Source organism: Pinus tabuliformis, chromosome 3_2 (assembly GCF_031772625.1).
Source record: "Pinus tabuliformis cultivar Carrire ecotype Pingquan chromosome 3_2, CPIR1, whole genome shotgun sequence".
In the NCBI taxonomy this organism is placed as follows: domain Eukaryota; kingdom Viridiplantae; phylum Streptophyta; class Pinopsida; order Pinales; family Pinaceae; genus Pinus; species Pinus tabuliformis.
Genome location: NC_142302.1, coordinates 1,061,536,910 through 1,061,555,776, shown reverse-complemented (window position 1 = coordinate 1,061,555,776; position 18,867 = coordinate 1,061,536,910). Strand labels below are relative to the sequence as shown.

Sequence of the window (18,867 nt, the reverse complement as noted above, 5' to 3'; positions counted from 1 at the left end):
TCAAAGAATTTTTTGTCTCACTTATGTAACTCGATATTGTAATTTATTTTGAATGCACAGTTAACTAGCCTTTTAATGTACCTCGCCCTTTTCACCCAAATTCATGCCTTATCGGCTAGGTTATGAATTTCCCTTAAGTTATTGTAACAATATGATTAGTATCCTTGCATGTAATACTTCACTCGTTAAGGGGTTTGATCTTGAATGGTGTGATTTGGTTTACGAAATAAATTTTAGTGTAATGGTATATTTTTTTTCTTATATGTATTATTAATTCTTTACCATTGTAAAAATCAGAGAAACTATATGTGGCTTATTTCATTTTGAATAGCTTGTTGTCATATGAAAGGTTTAACTTTTAGAAGAGATTATCATTTTTGGCAACAGTTTATTTGTTCCTTCTCTAGTAAAGAATGCTTATTTCTCTCTTAGTTTTTTCTTGGCATCAAGGAAGAGTTCTCAACCAAAGACCTGCGTTACTAAGTTGTCTTGGCTTGGCCCGGGACTCCAAAGAAGTTCTCATTCTCTAGCATTTTTCATGATGTTGTTCTTTCTTGATTACAAAGGCGTCTAACGATAAATGTATTTGCTAATATTTGTTAAAAAGGGATTATACCCTCATAGAATAGTCTTTTTTTATCTACTTCACTCTTTATTAAGCAAGGTCCTTTCGATGTTCAGGGTTATTACTCTCTTTAAAACTTCTATCTATGAGCATGCATCCCCTATCATAATTTCCATCCGTTACCTAGATACAAAGAACATGTTTCTTACTCTGAAACATAAACAAAGTTATTCTAATGCTTTTACAACAATTTGCACTAAAAATCATGCAAAGTAAAGAACTATTTCCGGTCTCTACTTAACTTGTTAATTTCATTCACTATCACAAACTTACACAAAATTTCAATATCAATTAATTGTCTAAGTACATAATTAATGGAAAACGGAGTCTAATATATATATTGAGATCACCTATTTGTCCATAAAAAATTTTGGTATTTACTGGGATTTTGACATGCTCGCCTCCCAACCATAAGTTTGGCAATTACATCTGACTTCCCCCAAGCGAGTGACCCACAAAATAGTAAAAGAAAATAATGGCCACCAAGGTCCAATCTAGCCTCGGGACCCACAATCTAGCCATCCTTATGATTTTTCCAACATGGTCTATTTGGAGCGGGACCCCCCAAGGGAAGTTTTGGGGCTAAAATCCCATGTTTGAGTCAAATTTTACAATAAAATTATAAAGTCTCCACATTTTGCGGTTGCGGAGCACGAAGGTGTCATGTGTCATAAAGGGTAGCCCGCCCTTAGTTTTGTAAAATAAATTCAGCTGTAAGAGATCTACCCATGGTCCGCAGACCATGGGATTGTATAAGAAGAGCTAAGTTCTAAGTAGTTTTGGAGATATACAATGTAAGAGAGGCATAGCTCTAAAGTAAGAAGTCTAAGTCTTGGGTCATAGCATAGGTAGAGGCTCTACAACTGAGTGCACAGAGGCCTAGGGTAGAAGTCCGCAGCTGAGTGTGCGGACCCCTGCAGCCGTGTGCATAGGGCGGATAGAGTTTGTAAACACTTGGAAGTTATCAACAAAGAGAATTATTCAGCAATTCCTCTGTCTTTATTATGTTAATGCATCTTGATATGTTATGTATGAATTTCATTTATTATGCTTATGTGATGCACGAATGAATGCAATTACGTTGAATAATTGAATGCATTTATGATTATTTGTTTATGCGATGTTAACTATAATTATTTGATAAGATAAGCAAGTCACTTAGATTAATTGGGGAATCTACACGGCACACTCGCATAGCAGCACGAAAGTAACTGAGCAACAAGCAAGGTCTGCACGAAGGTCGATCATACCCTTTCGCAGATGTATTGAAGAGTGGAATAAAGGGCTCGTCTTGCAAGCCCTAGAGCGAAGCGACCTGCACGAAGGCAGGGATAGAGGGAATCAAATGACATCACAACCATATTAAGATGTGGAAACTTGGTTCCAACACCCCCCCATACTACTTCAGGTCAAACTTCAGTCCGCGCTCTGCGAGCTGATGCTGAAAGGGCCAGTAGTATTAGGGATTTGTTTGGATAATTAACGTTGAACCTGGGTCAGGCCCCCTTAAGCCAACAAATGGTTCTGTTGCTGGGACCCAGAATCTGCATAAGAGATGTGTGATGTCGTATCACTGGAATCCAACTAAGGAGATCAGAGACTGGTTGGATAGGAAGATCCATGAATTCGTGGCACGGGAGAATAGAAACCGACGAGTGACAAAGGAAGAGTGGTTGGACAGATACCTATATACAGAGATCCACAATATATTTTTCTTCTCCTTCCCAACTGAGCTATATGAGTGGATCGTGAAGCTAACAGATAGCCAGGGAAGGTGGAAACTTGATGGTCCTATTGTTTGGACCCTGGAGCTAATACAGAAATTGGAAGCATCTAAGGACAAGATCACCCATGCTATCGATCATTGGCTCGATTGCGTCATACGAAGATTTGTGACTGAATCGACACCTTAGTTAGCTATAGCGAGGTGGAGCGACACTTTTTCAAAGGACCACGAGGTAAGTATGTGAAATCTTTGAATACCTGGATTAAAATTCTATTATGCGAAAAATGGGTTATGCAACTACCTTGATGTTCAGAACTATGCAAAGCAGAAAAACTTACAGGAATGAAGGAAAAAAGGGTCTGGAGTATAGTCCATTGATTTCACCTCAACAAGGTGATGAGGAAGAGATAGCAAAGGTTTCTCCACGAAGTGCTATTCATTTAATAAGACAAGGATTCCCACGAATACCACCTCCACCCACACCACCTCTGACCTCACCACCATTGCCTCCAACTTCACCTGTACCACCTCCACCTCCACCATAGTTCAGTATGGAAAATACAGTGAAGTTGCGTTTGTTTAAAGGCTTGGGAAATGAGGACCCGGACCAATTCTGGTTCGTTGTGAAGGTTGTATGGGAATCTCAAGGTGTTACATATGATAATATAAAGAAGGTGACACTGGTTAGTGCTCTACAAGATCGTGCGCTAACCTATTATATTAAGTACTCTAATGATAACCCGAATGTTGGAGTGGCAGACATCTAGACAACACTGAATAGAGAATTCAGTAGGCCTAAATCTGAGTTGCAGTCGATTGTGGGATTCAAAGAACTCGTGATGCAACCAAGCAAGACATCTTGGGAACTAGATCAGAGGTTGAAGTGTACAATCCACGAAGCCAACATGAATTTGACAAACGGACATAATCGCAAGTGGTTTGTGGCTTCGCTATTGCCCCACTTAGGGGTTGCATTGTCGCAAGAAAATATAACAACTAAGGCGGAGGCCTTGGAGATTTCCATGAGACTACATGAAACTCCAACCCAAGATCCAAATCTGGGGGTCTAGCAGATCCATGTGCAACTGAAGAATCTATGCCTTGAAAATCAAAGTCTAAAGAAGGATAGGACGGTTCGACCAGAGGTGAGTGAGGAGGTATGGTGCTTGAAATGAAAGAGCTAGGGGCATGACAAGGACCATTGCCCGGTCTTTGCGAACTATATTTTAGGAGGGGGATTGATGCCTTTAAGGCCAGAAGCTCAAGCAGGACCTAGCACGAGGCCTGCATTATGGTGTGCTATCTATCAGGTAGCAGGAAAACATGCCACGGATAACTATCATTTGTTGCAGAAGTTTGTACAGGCACTGCAACAGATGTTCTGCAACTTTTGTAGGTCGGTAGGGCATGATGAGCGTAATTGCAAGAGTTATGAATTAATGATGGCTATAACTTCCACGTAAAGGGTTCAGGTAGAAACTTGGCCCCCAAACCAAAGCGCAGGGATGGGGTGAATAGGATTTCAAGGGCTCAAACAAGGGCTAGGAGGAGGAGGACCTGGCAGAGGTCGAGGACAGTTGATTTTCTATAATTGCGGAGGACCAGGACACTATGCCGGCGATTGCACTAACCCAACATGTCTGTCATGCAAGTATTGCATGTTGTTTGATCATGAAACGAAAGATTGTCCTACGCTGATAGTTAGGATACATGACAAAGGGGTGCTACCACCTCCGCCAACTCAGTACCTGCAGATGACGAGGTTTGAGCCACACAAAGAGGATCCAAATGTAACTATAGTGCTTAGAAGCAGAGTCGCAACAGGAGATGAGAAGGGGAAACATCCAGAAGACAGTACATGGGTCTACAAAGCTTCGGCAAAGGAGGTTGAGCTCGATTTGGAGCGCACATGTGAAACCTTCATGGAAGCTATGAAAAGCTTCATTGAGGCCTCCACCTCAGGAAGCAAGGATAAGCCTGATCAGGAGATGGACCCCTCTATGCTCACAACTTTCTTGGAGACTTACATGAAGTTACTGCATGATAGTAAGGTTGTGAAGGGTTTACAAGAGCTCATCAATAGATGTGCTGGAACCACTCTTAGTGAGTCACGCGTAGTACGAAATATTGGTAAGCACGAAACAAAGACGGGACGGGAGATGACATTGACCACACATACGGGAGAGTATGAAATGGATCAATTTATTTTGGACCTGAGGTCAGATGCAAACGTCCTACCGAAGCAGACTTGAGAACAGATGGGGAGACCCACATTGCAATGGTCTCTGATTCAACTAAGGATGGCCAATCAGCAAAAGATCATCCCCATTGGGTAGCTACAGGGGTGACTGTGGATATTGAGGGAGTAAGCGTGCTGGTTGATTTTGAAGTAATAGAGATAGTGGATGAAAGAAATACCTATCATGCGCTCCTAGGAATTGACTATGCCACTGATACGAACAGGGTAATCAATCTAAGGAAGTGAAGGATGATCTCTGAGAAGAAATCGCTACACGTAATAGTACCTCTAGATCCTGATAAGGGATCACGCTATACTAAACCAGTCCACGATTATGAGAGTGATGACGATTTGGATTGTATCTATAAGATAACAACACGAGTTTAAGATTGGGTGAATCCCATCGGAGATGGGCGGATTGCCTGGGATCGTGAAAGTTCTTGCAGTTCAGACTCCGATGAAGAGTTAGAACACTAACAAAATCAGTTACATGAAGTAACTGCACTGAATTGCAACATGATGACCCAATCAGTGTGATGTGTGTCTTCATTGGTAAGAAATTTTCCTACTTATGATGGCCTGAATGAGGTAGATATATTTTTGGATTCATTTGAAAGGGAGGTACCAGAAAAGCGGCGCTTCCAAGTGTTGGACTGGGCACTGCATGTTATTCCTGCAAGATGGTGGGGTACACATAAGGGAAGCTTTGATGATTGTTGCGAATGTAGGGTGATGATGAGAACACAATTCGGGAAGCCTAAGATGTGAATGACAGACAAGTATGATTGGAAGGATGATCTGCGTGCGCATTTGGCCAAATTGACCCAGGCTTATGGAGAAAAGTGATCTGAAAATCACTTGTGAGTGATCTCAGTTAAACAATTAATGAATGAAGGTATTACAGACTCATGTGCTAGTGTGTGTCTATGTTATTTTAGGCAACAGATCGATCAGATTGCAAAACACACAGACACTAGAAAATGGAAAACAATAAGGGAAACACAATAAGCAAAGATAAGAACACAATGCATTAATAAGGAGTTCACCCTATTCTCTAGGGCTACGTCTCCGGTCCAGATCTTAGAGGTGGCCTTATTTTATTGTGTCTTTAAAGCAGAGATTTACAATGAGGAGCTCACTTGAGTCTCTTGAAACAGAGGATGCTTAGTAGGGTGGTTCTTGGATTCCCCAAGCCACTAGAGTGCACAGACTCTTTCCTTACCAAGTCTCGACCTCTCTGGTCTTTAATGGGATGAGTCCAATGGTGCTCAATTCCCGACAGATATCCTCATAGGGATGGCTTGAACCTCTCAAGCCTGGTTTTGTCTACTCGATGTTGCCTTAGGTCAGCTCGGCTCTCTATTTTCTGCTTCTTGCTTCACTGTCTCTTTCGCCCTTTCTGTCAATGTTTTTCTTCTCTGGTTCTTCCTTTTCTTTCTCCTGTACTATTCTCTATCTGTTCATGGCTTAAAGCCAATTTTTCCTTGACTATTCGCTTCCTCTTCCACCCCTTCAGATCGCCTACTACTGTTCGCTTGGAGTTCCTTGCCTCTGCATCATTGCCAACGTCCCACAGGGAAGTGGCCACTTGTCCTCTCGCAAACTGCGCCAACTCTTCCTCAACAGTTCGGTATTTCAATTACACTGTGGAATGACTCATCCACCAACTCAGCAGTCAAATCAGACTTCAAACTTTTATATGTCGCGGCTTAATTCCCCCATCAGATCCAGTTTTCCCATCGGGTGCAATCTCCACCGTCAGATCGGGAGTCCCCAGATCCTACAGTGTTCGCTCATTTCACATGGTTGACTTGCTTGACCGTTAGCCCGTGATGAGAGGCGGTTTTCTCTCACATCCGCCGAACACGTTTTCTGCCAAATCCGCTTACCGCCCCAATATGCCTCTGATATACTACCGGTTTTTTTGGAGCGCGGGACCTGCCTTTCGCCTTAGTGCTTTCCCTATGGTTTCCCGGCCTCCCATGTGACCGAGCACTCGGGGATTTTCCTTCTCGAGGGTTTTTGCCTAGCGATGCGTGATTAGTGCTACGCGCATCAGAAATGGCCTCCGTTTCCCGATCCAGCCCTCCTAATTGCCAGTTTTGCCTCCTACACGATCTCCATGGGCCTCAGTCAGTGCACTTTAACCAAGGTCCTCGTCATTCCTTGCTGGTTGCAAACTACCACTGTCCAGAGGTCTTCCTAATAGCTCTTTGTTCATAAATTTGAAGTTTGTCCTGATTTGATACAGTCATGGTACTTTGATAATTTTCATGGATCCAATTCAGATCACGGCTTTCCCAATGAAAAAGATTTTGGACCACCAAAATTTGGTTTTCAAGCATCGACTAAGTGAGGGTACAATTGTCTCACTTGTCTAATCTCTATCCACTTTGCACTGCTCGGCTTTGAACCCTTGAGCCCAATTCTGAGGTACTCAACATCTCCTCTTTGTGTTTTGCTCACCTTCCTTTCTAGAACTGTGTCTTCCTACAATTCATGAAGATATTCATGTAGCAGGTCATCAATAGAAGGCAGTTGACTCTGCTCTTTGGGATCTTTAATTAGTGAAGGTTCAAACAGCCTCAAGCAATCTGCATTTACGACTGAGTAGATGTGCATGTAAGCTGGCAGATCAAGGTGAAAAGCATTCTCACCAATCTTCTCAAGTATCTTGAAAGGTCCATACCTGATAGGCTTTATCTTTTTACCTTCACCTTGCATCCTTTCCTTGCTGATATACAACCAGACTTGGTCACCAACTTGGAAACTATGCTCCATCTGATGCTTGTCATGCCTTGCCTTATATTTGGCTTTGATCTTTTCCAGTTGTTCCTGTACTGCCTGGTCGATCTCTTGGATTTGTTCAATGAACCTAGTTGCCCTGTCCACATCAATGTGTCCCTCAACTGTGGTGTCTTTACCAAAGACAAAATCCAAAGGAGACATTGGTGTGAAGCCAAAACAGGTCTCAAAAGGAGATCTCTGTGTAGAATAATTTTTTTCTCTGTTGTAAGCATACTGCACATAACACAAATGCTCATCCCAAAGCTTAGGATGCTCGCTGAAATATCCCCTAAGCAACTGGATCACTGTCCTATTGACTACTTCCGTCTTGCCATCAGTTTGTGCATGAAAAGTTCTGCTTTTCCTCAGTTTGGTGTCCATCAATTCCCACATACTTGACCAAAAATTCCCGACAAATCGGGTGTCTTGATCAAGTACAAGGGAAGTGGGTAATCCAAAATGAACCCATACATGTTCAAAGAACAGTTTTGCAGTTTGCTTAGCTATAATATGTTTATTACAAGGTATCAAAATACACATTTTGCTGAACCTATCCACAACAACATATAGATGATCATGACCTTTCCTAGATTTAGGCAGTCCTCCAACAAAATCCATGGAAACACTTTCCCAAGGGTGAGAAGGAATTGGTAATGGAGTGTACAAGCCTAGTTTTCTATTGTTGGGCTTTCTTTTAGCACACATACTACATTCTCTTACATATGTAGAAACTATCTTGTTAGACTTGCAGTGGGTTGGGATGATCCCCCAACTTCTGGACTTCCATTCTTTCCTCTAGATTTTAGATGAGTAGCTTGTAGAGATACCTCATCTATACTAGTCGTATTAAACATGAGGATAGTGTGCCTCATGTAGCTGTGTAGACCACCAATGTACTTCAACAGAGTCTCAAGTGAGTCTAATGAGATTCCTAAAATCAATGCTCTCTTTGTAAATTCTTGAGTGTACCCTTGCACACTTTTCCCTTTCAACTGTCGAAGAGTTTGCCAACTCATCATGGTTTTCTGCATGTAGGCCAATGGATAGAACTATTTTTTTATTGCAGAAACAAATTCACTCCAGAAAAAGATATTCTTACCATGTATTTTCATGTTAGCTTGGGTCCTCCCTTCCCACCAAACCAAGGCAGTGCCTCCAAGGCGTAGGCTTGCCAGCTGAATCTTGCTTTTGTCTGAATCGATACTCTGCACTCTGCAATAAACATCAATTTTTCTAATCCAATTGTCCAACTTTTCTGCATTCAACTCTCCATCATATATAGGAAAATAAAATTTAACATCTAGTTTGATCAAATATGCTTTCTTTTTAGGGATATTAGGAGGTGTGACAAAGCCTTCTTCTTTCCCTTTGCCTTTTGAGTGGTCATGGAAGTGAGACTCATCTTCTCCTTTGTCTTGTTTAGAGCCTCATGAATCTTCATCCTTATGTTTTCTAAAGTCCCTATACATTTCTTCTACCATGGACTTTATGGCTAGGAAACTATCTATGAATTGAGGGTCTGGCCCCATAGAACCTTCCCCTGACATTTTCTTCCGAGGATAGACTCTCCCAATTCCAGGATTAGTTTCGACAAACTCTCCTTCTCCTAATTTGAGCTTTGATCTAGTTAGCATTCAATAGCTAAACCAACACAAGCTTGTCTAACCTTAACAGCCTAAATCTCTAATACCACTTGATCTAAAAATCACTCGTGAGTGATCTTAGTCAAACAATTAATGGATGAAGGTATTACAGACTCATGTGCTGGTGTGTGTCTATGTTATTTTAGGCAACGGATCGATCAGGTTGCAAAATACACAGACACTGGAAAATGGAAAAAAGTAAGGGAAACACAGTAAGAAAAGACAAGAACACAACACATCAATAAGGAGTTCAACCTATTCTCCAGGGCTACATCTCCGGTCCATCTCTCAGTGGTGGCCTTCTTTTATTGTGTCTTTAAAGAAGAGATTTACAATGAGGAGCTCACTTGAGTCTCCTAAAACAGAGGATGCTTAGTAGGCTGGTTCTTGGATTCCCCAAGCCACTAGAGTGCACAAACTCTTTCCTTAGCAAGTCTCGAACTCTCTGGTCTTTAATGGGATGAGTCCAATCGTGCTCAATTCCCAACAGATATCCTCACAGGGATGGCTTGAACCTCTCAAGCCTGGTTCTGCCCGCTCGAGGCTACCTTCGGTCAGCTCGGCTCTCTATTTTCTGCTTCTTGCTTCACTGTCTCTTTCGCTCTTTTTGTCACTATTTTTCTTCTCTGGTTCTTCCTATTTTTTTCTCCTGTACTGTTCTCTATCTATTCATGGCTTAAAGCCAATTTTTCCTTGAATGCTCGCCTCCTCTTCCACCCCTTTGGATCGCCTGCTGCTATTCGCTTGGAGTTCCCTGCCTTTGCATCATTGCCAATGTCGCACAGGGAAGTGGCCACTTGTCTTCTCGCGAACTGCGCCATCTCTTCCTCAATGGTTTGGTATTTTAGTTACACTGTGGAATGACTCATCCGCCAACTCAACGATCAAATCGGACTTCAAACTTTTATATGTCATGGCTTAATTCCCCCATCAGATCCAGTTTTCCCATCGGGTGCAATCTCCGCTGTCAGATCGGGAATCCCCAGATCCTACGGTGTTCGCTTATTTCGTGCGATTGACTTGCTCAACCGTTAGCCCACGATGAGAGGTAGTTTTCTCTCTCACTCGCTGGACACGCATCGTGCGATGAATGGAAGTGCTCGTTTTCTACCAAATCCACTTACCGCCCCAATATGCCTCTGATATACCACTGGTTTTTTTTGGAGCATGGAACCCACCTTTCGCCTTAGCGCTTTCCCTACGGTTTCCCGGCTTCCCATGCGACCAAGCACTTGGGGCTTTTCCTTCTCGAGGGCTTTTCCTAGCGATGCGTGATTAGCGCATCATAAATGGCCTCCGTTTCCCGATCTGGGCTTCCTAACTGCCAGTTTTGCCTCCTACGTAGTCTCCATGGGCCTCGGTCAACGCACTTAACCGAGGTCCTCGTCGTTCCTTGCTAGCTGCAAACTGCCACTATTTATAGGTCTTCCTGATAGCTCTTTGTTCATAAATTCGTAGTCTGTCCTGATTTGATACATTCATGGTACTTTGATAATTCTCATGGATCCAATTTGGATAAAAAATCCCCAACCTGAATGGGTGCACTTGTTATGTCACACCCTGGATATTGTCCCGATGAACTGGTATGTAGAAACAAAGCTCTGCCATGGGACAGATGACAAGATTTGTGATGACATTCATTTTTGAGTACGGGTTTGACAGTATTGATGAAGCGCCACAAGAGGTGAAAGCAACAATCTTTAGGATACCGTAGGATCCTTTAGACCTGATTCTACCTAAATGGGCTACTCAGCTGAGTTACACGCTAGAATGTTATAATGTAACTGCTGAAGAAGAGGATGAGGATTCATGGAAGATTAACATTCTGGAAACAAAAGGTCACTGTAGGTTAAAGTACCACAGATTAAGAACTCTGATATAACCACGTCGTTGAAAACGAAATAGGTAAACATTAGTATGGAGGCAGAAAAAGAAATTCACGGAGATTGGAGACTGCTAGGACGATGCGACGGTGGATAAGGTCACTGAATTGCTCCGTAAATACCATGATTTATTCTGTACCAAGTTCACTGATCTGAAGGGGATAATCGAGGACCTAGGTATGATGAAGATCACATTAAAGCCCGACGCAAACCTAGTTAAGCAGAGACCTTACCATCTTAATCCGAAATATAAGGATAAGGTCCGCTTATAGCTAGACAAGATGCTCGCGACAGACATCATTGAGCTTGTGGAAGAATCTGATTGGGTAAGTCCAACGGTGGTAAAAAAAAAGAAGCAGAAGGATGAAATAAGAATATGTGTGGATCTCAGAAATCTTAATGATGCTTATGTACATGATCCTTTCCCGACTCCATTCATTGATGAAGTGTTGGAGAATGTAGGTGGCCAGGAAGCATATTCCTTCACTAATGGGGTCTCTGGGTACCACTAGATCAAAATTGCGCTGGAGGACAGGAGAAAGACATCCTTCGTGACTGAGTGGGGTTGTTTTCAACACATTGTAATGTTGTTTGGATTGAAGAATGCGTCTGTGATCTTCTCGTGCGTAGTTGTTGCTGCGTTCAAGGAATTTATTTATATGTTCCTGGAGGTATATTTTGATGACTAGACCGTGTTTGGGCTGGTTAAACACCATGTAGCAAGCTTGCACATGATGCTCGATACATGTCGAAGATACCAGATCACCCTCAATCTCAAGAATTGTCTTTTTTGTGTTCCTTTTCGGAACTTTTTGGGGGATGTGGTTTGCAGATAGGGACTGATGGTATATCCTGCAAAGATAGCAGTGAGATTGAAATTGGAAGCACCGAGGAGCATGAAGCAGCTGTGTGCTACCCTGGGACATACAGAATATTATAGAAACCTTATCAAAGGCTATTCCTAAATCACTGCACGTATGGAGAAATTGTTGAAGAAGGATGTCACATTCTACTGGAACGATGATTGGAGCAGTACTAAAATAGGTTGGCAGAGAAGGCTTGGACCACCCTATCCCATTCACAAGCCGAAAATTATTCAAAGTAGAGAAGAACTATACCACCACCAAACGCGAAGGGTTAGCTATGGTGTATGCACTCCAAAAGTTTAGGCACTACTTGCTGGGAGGCCATTTTAAGATGTATAAAGATCACTCCGTGTTGAAGTACCTGGTCAATAAGCCTGTGTTGGGGGGGAGAATCTACAGGTGGCACTTATTATTACAGGAGTATGATTTTGAAGTTATTGTGAAGCATGGACGACTGAACGTGGGACCAGACCATCTATCGTGCATCAAAATAGGGGAAGAGCACACTAATTCGGAGGAGAGATTGCCTAATGCATAGCTATTTGCAATGTGCATCGCAAACGGCCATTTTGAGGATATAGTACATTTCCTAATGATAGGTACTACACCAGAAGGATACATTGTCCAACAGAAGAAGCAATTAGTAGTGTGTGCGATAGATTTCTTTGTCATAGTTGGGCATCTATACAAGATGCGGCCTAATGAGATATTGCGATGATATGTACCTGAGTTTGAAAGAAGTAGCATCCTCGTGGACGCTCATGGGAGCAACGCAGGAGGACCGCGCAGAAGATTCCACAAGCAAGGTTGTGGTGGCCAACCCTCCATCAGGACTCAAAAGCATATTGTAGGGCATGTGATGTCTATCAAAGGAATGGTAAGCCATCGTGGAGGGATGAGATGCCTTTGAATCCTCAGATGACTTTGTGGGCCCCATTTAGCCCTAAGGAAAGACAGGAGCAAGGTACATTATCACCACGATGGAGTATTTGACTCGTTGGGTAGAGGAACAACCTATGAAGGATTACACGGGCACGACTATCGCAAAGTTCCTATTTGAGCGTGTCCTAACGTGATTTGGTTATCCAAAGATCTTGATGAGTGATCATGGTACGCACTTCCTGAATGAGATGATCAGCACACTGATGGAGGAATTTTAGGTATACCACCAGAGGAGCACACCTTATCACCCGCGAGCTAACGGGACGATGGAAGCATTCAATAAAGTGCTCAAAAATGTGTTGGCCAAGGTTTTCAATGCTAAACAAAGTGATTGGGACCTACACATACCTACAGTACTGTGGGCTTATTGAACGACATGCAAAAAGTTGACTGGACAAACCCCCTTCCGGCTTGTTTATGACGTTGAAGCAGTAATGCTTATGGAATACATCATGCCTATTCTGCACATAGGAGTGCTCACACGTATGACAGACTGCGGAGCCCTAGAGGAAAGGCTCGCACAGCTAGATATACTTGAGGAAGAGAGATTTTTAGCTGGATTTCACCAACAGGTCTAAAAGCAGCGCGAAAAGACATGGCATGATTGACATATTAAGTTGCGCTCATTTAAGGTAAATGACCTGGCTTTCTTATATGATAGTAAGTTTGATAAATTTCCAAGGAAGTTTAGAATGCACTAGTTAGGGCCCTATGTCATTAAGGAAATTACCGATGGAGGAGCAGTACAGTTGGTCAAATTGAATGGAGAACCCTTCCCAGGAAAGGTGAATGGCAGTAACTTGAAGCCATACACCGATGGTCCAGCCATGTGACTAAATGAAGGTAGCACAGTCTTACCGCTCCAGGCAGCTAAAAGGAGGCGCGAGACTATAAACTACATTGCCCGGGTTGGGGAGCTGTGCGATTGGAGGATGGTGCAAAGCAAGGAAGTGTCACTGGGTCCGCGAAAACATGGAGGGAGCTGCGCTAGCCAGGGAGAAATTGCGATGGTCAGCCAGAAATTGATTGTTATAGTTACTGTTCATGATTTGACGAAAAAAGTGAGGCCAAATGGAGTGGGTGGCCAACATTTAAGATGAAATTTATGACTCATATCCTTGAAAATCTACTGCCAATCCAGCATTATTGAACCAAATTTGGGGGGAACGGTCGAATTTGAATTCAAAATGCCCTATAAATTACAAGTGGTTTTCCAACGAGAAACACTTGGCATTTTGAGAATTGAGTTGTTGAGCTCTCAAGCATCCATGAACTGAGAATTCTTCGAGACTTTCAAAGAGACTCCCGAGTTTGCAAACTTGCTAGAGACGACACAAGCACTGTTAGAAAGCATTATGTCAGCACCCAAAGAGATTATAAATACCGAGAAAGTAGTAGAGGAACTAGCACAGCAAATGGAAAGAAAGGCAGAAGTAGGTGCTTCGGAAGTGGCCGAAGTATTGGTAGAGGTCCCTAAATCGCCGAGAACACTGAGACCAAAGCCAACCCCAACTAAGGAGACTGTGAATGACAAGAAGGGAAAGTAGCCTGCCATCCAAATGCACACATCGCTAAGGAGAAACTCCCCAAAGCCCACTACACAGGAGAAAGGCAAGGCTATAAACCTAGAACCAGAGGAGGAAGATATCGAAGACAACCTAATGGACGATGAGGATGTCGGAACAGAAGTGGAGGAGGTTGAATCCTAGGGTGTGGACCCTATTATGCGGTTTCTGGAGTATGTCCCTCCGCACAAGCCTAAGTCCAAGGTCCCAAAGGACATTGATGAGAGTAAGACTCCCCTACAAACTAATCTACTGCCGGATCAAATTGTTTTCAATGGTCCGCGATTGGGACTTGGTAGACCACAAGAGGTTCCCACACCTAGCAACCGAATAACTGATGCATTGCATCATTGACACAAATATGGGAATGACTGCATTGGAGCCGTGGAGTTTTCTCAAGGGGCTAGAAAAGGTAGGGTTGCTCAACCTGCTCTGGGTACCACACTATAACCGCACCTCAGTGACAGTTTTGGTCATCAAGCAGCTACTGTTCTTAGTGCATGATGGTCATCTGTGGCTAGAGGAGCTGATACCCATCATAGATAGGTTGATTCACCACATAACACACCTACCATATACAGGTGAGAATCTAGCCATGATCTTTGGCAGAAAGGGTGGCGAGAAGGCTCTCGCAGAGTCAATGAAGGAAAAATTCAAGCTGGTGAAGAAGTCACTCAGGTACGCTATCTCTAGCATCTATGACCCCACTGTGAAGGTAGCCATGCAGATCCTAACATGGAAGGTGATTTGGAAGTGTCACGTCGATGAGGTTCCAGTGCTTGTTGTGCACTCGCATAGAAGTGCACTAAAGGAATCCAGTTTCACTGGTTGGAATACCTTCGTGGAGAGTTCCTAGTGAACTGCGGTGAAGCACAAGAGCTCAGCAAGATGTTCCACTACGCGTGTCTCTTGTTTTCGATTGTGATGGTAGCATGGGAGCCACTAGAGGAAAGTTATTTCTCTTCAGTTGCACTAGACCTCCCTGAAGCAGCAAAGTACGCTTCGTTGTGGGTGACCAAGGATGTGTAGTGAGTCCGGGACAACAAGATCTTCTGGATATTGATGGAGATGAACATCAAGATGGCCATCAATCGTAAGCCACGATTGTTGTGCACGATGTACGCTAACTTATAGGGCTACGCCAAGTTCAAAGTCGATTTCCATTGAGTATCAATTAGAGTGCAGAAGGACCCTACATAGAAGTGGTGCGACTTGCCGTATCTGGCCACATATGATGCCATTGATGTGGTGCTTGATCAATGGCCAACGGAGTGGAATGCTACCAAGGACTTGGCAGTGGGTGGGAGCAAGTCCATCATGCAGAAGAAGGAGGAAGCCAAGCTGAAGATGGCATAGTTGGTCGAGAAAAGGAAAACGGAGGCCACTAATAAGGCCTAGGTGAAGAAGGAAGGAAAGAAGACAGGTGGGACAGAGCGTGGCTCTGACAAAGGCACGAGGTCGTTTTCACTTGAGACAAAAGAAGAAGAAATAGAATATAACAGTGCAGACCCTCAGGATATTTCCGCCCGCATTAAGTGCCAAAGAGAGCTAGAAAAGGGAGGATCCAGGGAGAAATCAAAGGCGACCAAGACCTCGTTGGACCCTATCATACTAACAGAAGGCAACTTACATGATATTAGTGACACAATTAGGGATGTCACCGCGGTGGCTTTGCAGCAATTTGAATAGCAATAGTAGATCATACTAGGGGCCATCCAGACTGGGTTGCAGGAGTTTCATACCCGCGTGTCACAAGCTGGCATAGTGTCTACCAGCTTGGCTGTCAGCACTTCAGAGGCTACCGATATGCTATGCACGAAGGCTTCCAATGTGAAAGTGCTTCTGGATGGAGCACTGACCACAAAAAATGAGGCTAACAAGCCCACTGTCACCACCGTGAATGGAGTTGGGATGAACCTGCCAGTGCTTCTGCGTGAAGCACTCCACCTCTTGCAAGATGGATTAATTGTAGAACTGAAGGCCCAAGAGCACCGCGCCCTCTAGGTGATCAGTGAACAATGGATCAACAACAAAAAATATGGCCCTATAGAGAAATGCTTCCATCGCCGCTGAGACCAAGGCGACCAATCAAAGTAAGAGGATTATGCAGGTCGTTGAAGAGGCATGCCGAATGGTCCCAGAGTTAGCCATTCTCGAGGAGGATCCAATTAAGGTATGCATCCGCAAGTTCGCCATAGGGGTGCGGGACACTTAGACTGAGATGGCACAGGTTCAATTAGAGTTGAACCTACAAATTACCGAGCTACAGTTGAGGGCCCAAGCTTCAATACCGCCATAAGTAAAGGAACATCAAGCGACCGCTGTCACAGAGGAAGTAGCGATGGTGGAGAGTGCAGTAGAACACTGAACATAGTTGTTCGAGCAATCATTTGAAGTCCTGACAAGCTTGTAGGAGGACCCAAATATACAAAGGCTAGAGACAGAGCGTGTGAGCTACAACAACACTATGATGAGGTCAAGGGCACAGTGCAAACCATCGCGCTAACAAAGAGGCTAGCCAAGCTGCAGGAGGTCAAGCAGCTAAAGGAACAAGTGGATGCAGCGCTGCAAGTGGATCTTGCGACTCTCCAAGCAACACAAAAAAAAAATCAAGCTGATAGCGCAGGAGCAGTGAATGAGAAAACAGCGGAAGACGCGAAGAAGGCAACAGCTCAGTGCACAAACGAGGATGTGGTCATACAGGTCAAGCTGGGTGGGCTTTGTGCAAAGATCTTCGCGCCTATAGAGTGACTCAAGAGCGAGTCATGATGTTTGTGTTGGGGGCCTGTTGGGAGCAGGATCCCCCAATGGCAGTTTTGGGGCTAAAAGCCCATGTTTGAGTCAAATTTTGCAATAAAATTGTAAAGTCTCCACATTTTGTGGTCGCGGAGCGCGAAGGTGTCATGTGTCATAAAGGGTAGCCCGTCCTTAGTTTTGTAAAGTAAAGTCAAATGTAAGAGATCTACCCATGGTCCGTGGACCATGGTATTGTATAAAAAGAACTAAGCTCTAAGTAGTTTTGGAGATATACAATGTAAGAGAGTCATAGCTCTAAAGTAAGAAGTCTAAGTCTTGGGTCGTAACATAGGTAGAAGCTTTGTGGTTGAGTGCGCAGGGGCCTAGGGTAGAAGTCCGCAATTGAGTGCGCAGACCCCTGCAGCTGTGTGCACAGGGCAGACAAAGTTTGTAAACACTTGGAAGATATCAATAAAGAGAAATATTTAGAAATTCTTGTGTCTTTGTTCTGTTAATGCATCTTGATATGTTATGTACGAATTTCTTTTATTATTATTATGTGATGCGCGAATGAATGCAATTACGTTGAATAATTGAATACATTTACAATCATCTATTTATGCGGTGTTAACTATAATTATTTGATAAAATAAGCAAGTCACTTAGATTATTTGGGGAATCTACATAGCACACTGCCATAGCAATGCGAAAGTACCTGAGTAGCACGCTAGGGTTGCACAAAGGTCGATCATACCCTTTTGTGGAGGAATTGAAGGACGAAATAAAGGGCTCGTCTTGCAAGCCCTAGAGCGAAGCAACCTGCACGAAGGTAGGGACAGAGGGAATCAAATGACGTCACAATCATCTCAAGGTGCGGAAACGTGGTTCTAGCACCCCTCCATACTGCATCTGGTGAGACCTCAGTCCGCGCTCCATGGGTTGATGCTGAAAGGGCCAATAGTGTAGGGATTTGTTCGGCTGATTAATGTTGAGCCTAGGTCAAGCCCCCTCAAGCCAACAGGGTCTCCACTGGTGCGCTAACCAACTCTAGAGTTTCCAAAAAGACTTATGGTTATTTTCTCCTCAAATTATTTCCTCCTCCCCCTAATGCCTCCCCCTTCTCTCCTCCTATCCTCGACTTACTTTCCCTGCTTGAGATATCCATCTCTCCCGAACACAGGGGAGGTGTAACTTTTCTCTTTTCAATTATTCTATGTTCTTTACTTTCATGGGTCTCACCCGAAAACACCAGATATCTCTATTAATACATTCCTGATTAATTATTGTAGTTATTTATTTTAAGAGTCACTGTCTTTTTCAATATCCGAATTCACCATGTTCATAAAACATATTAAATCATCATTGTACCAAGGTGTTACAATATGTCTGAATACATCATCGAAACATGGCCAATTCACTCGTTTGTCTATACATTTACCCATATGCATTATGTGTGTATCCAATTAAACATATCAGAGGATGTATATATGCTTTATTAAAGTAAAATTGATATATTTTAAATGAAAATAGCTTTTTCAAAATGAGAAGGTTCTATTATTTAACAATATTTAGTAAATAAATCAATAAAAATAATATAAAAGTATATTATTTCAAGCTAAGTTAGTTTACATAATAATTAAGAGATTTCAAATAATTAGAGGTTTATATGTTCTTGTGAAACTCCACTTTGCTGTGCTTTGTTGAATGTTTAACATTTTTTTATTCATTTTTCTATAGATTTTTCCATATTTTTTAAAATATAAATATATAAAAATTTATAATGTCTAACCTAATATTTAGAAATGATAATAATTATTTAATTGAAACATATTTTTTAAAATATAAATATATAAAA

At 42.8% G+C, this 18,867-nt stretch overlaps 1 pseudogene; it reads right to left on the bottom strand.

The window, feature by feature from the left end:
* The window catches only part of LOC149184264 (glucan endo-1,3-beta-glucosidase-like), a 294,066-nt pseudogene that overhangs the window by 94,090 nt on the left and 181,109 nt on the right, over positions 1–18,867 (bottom strand).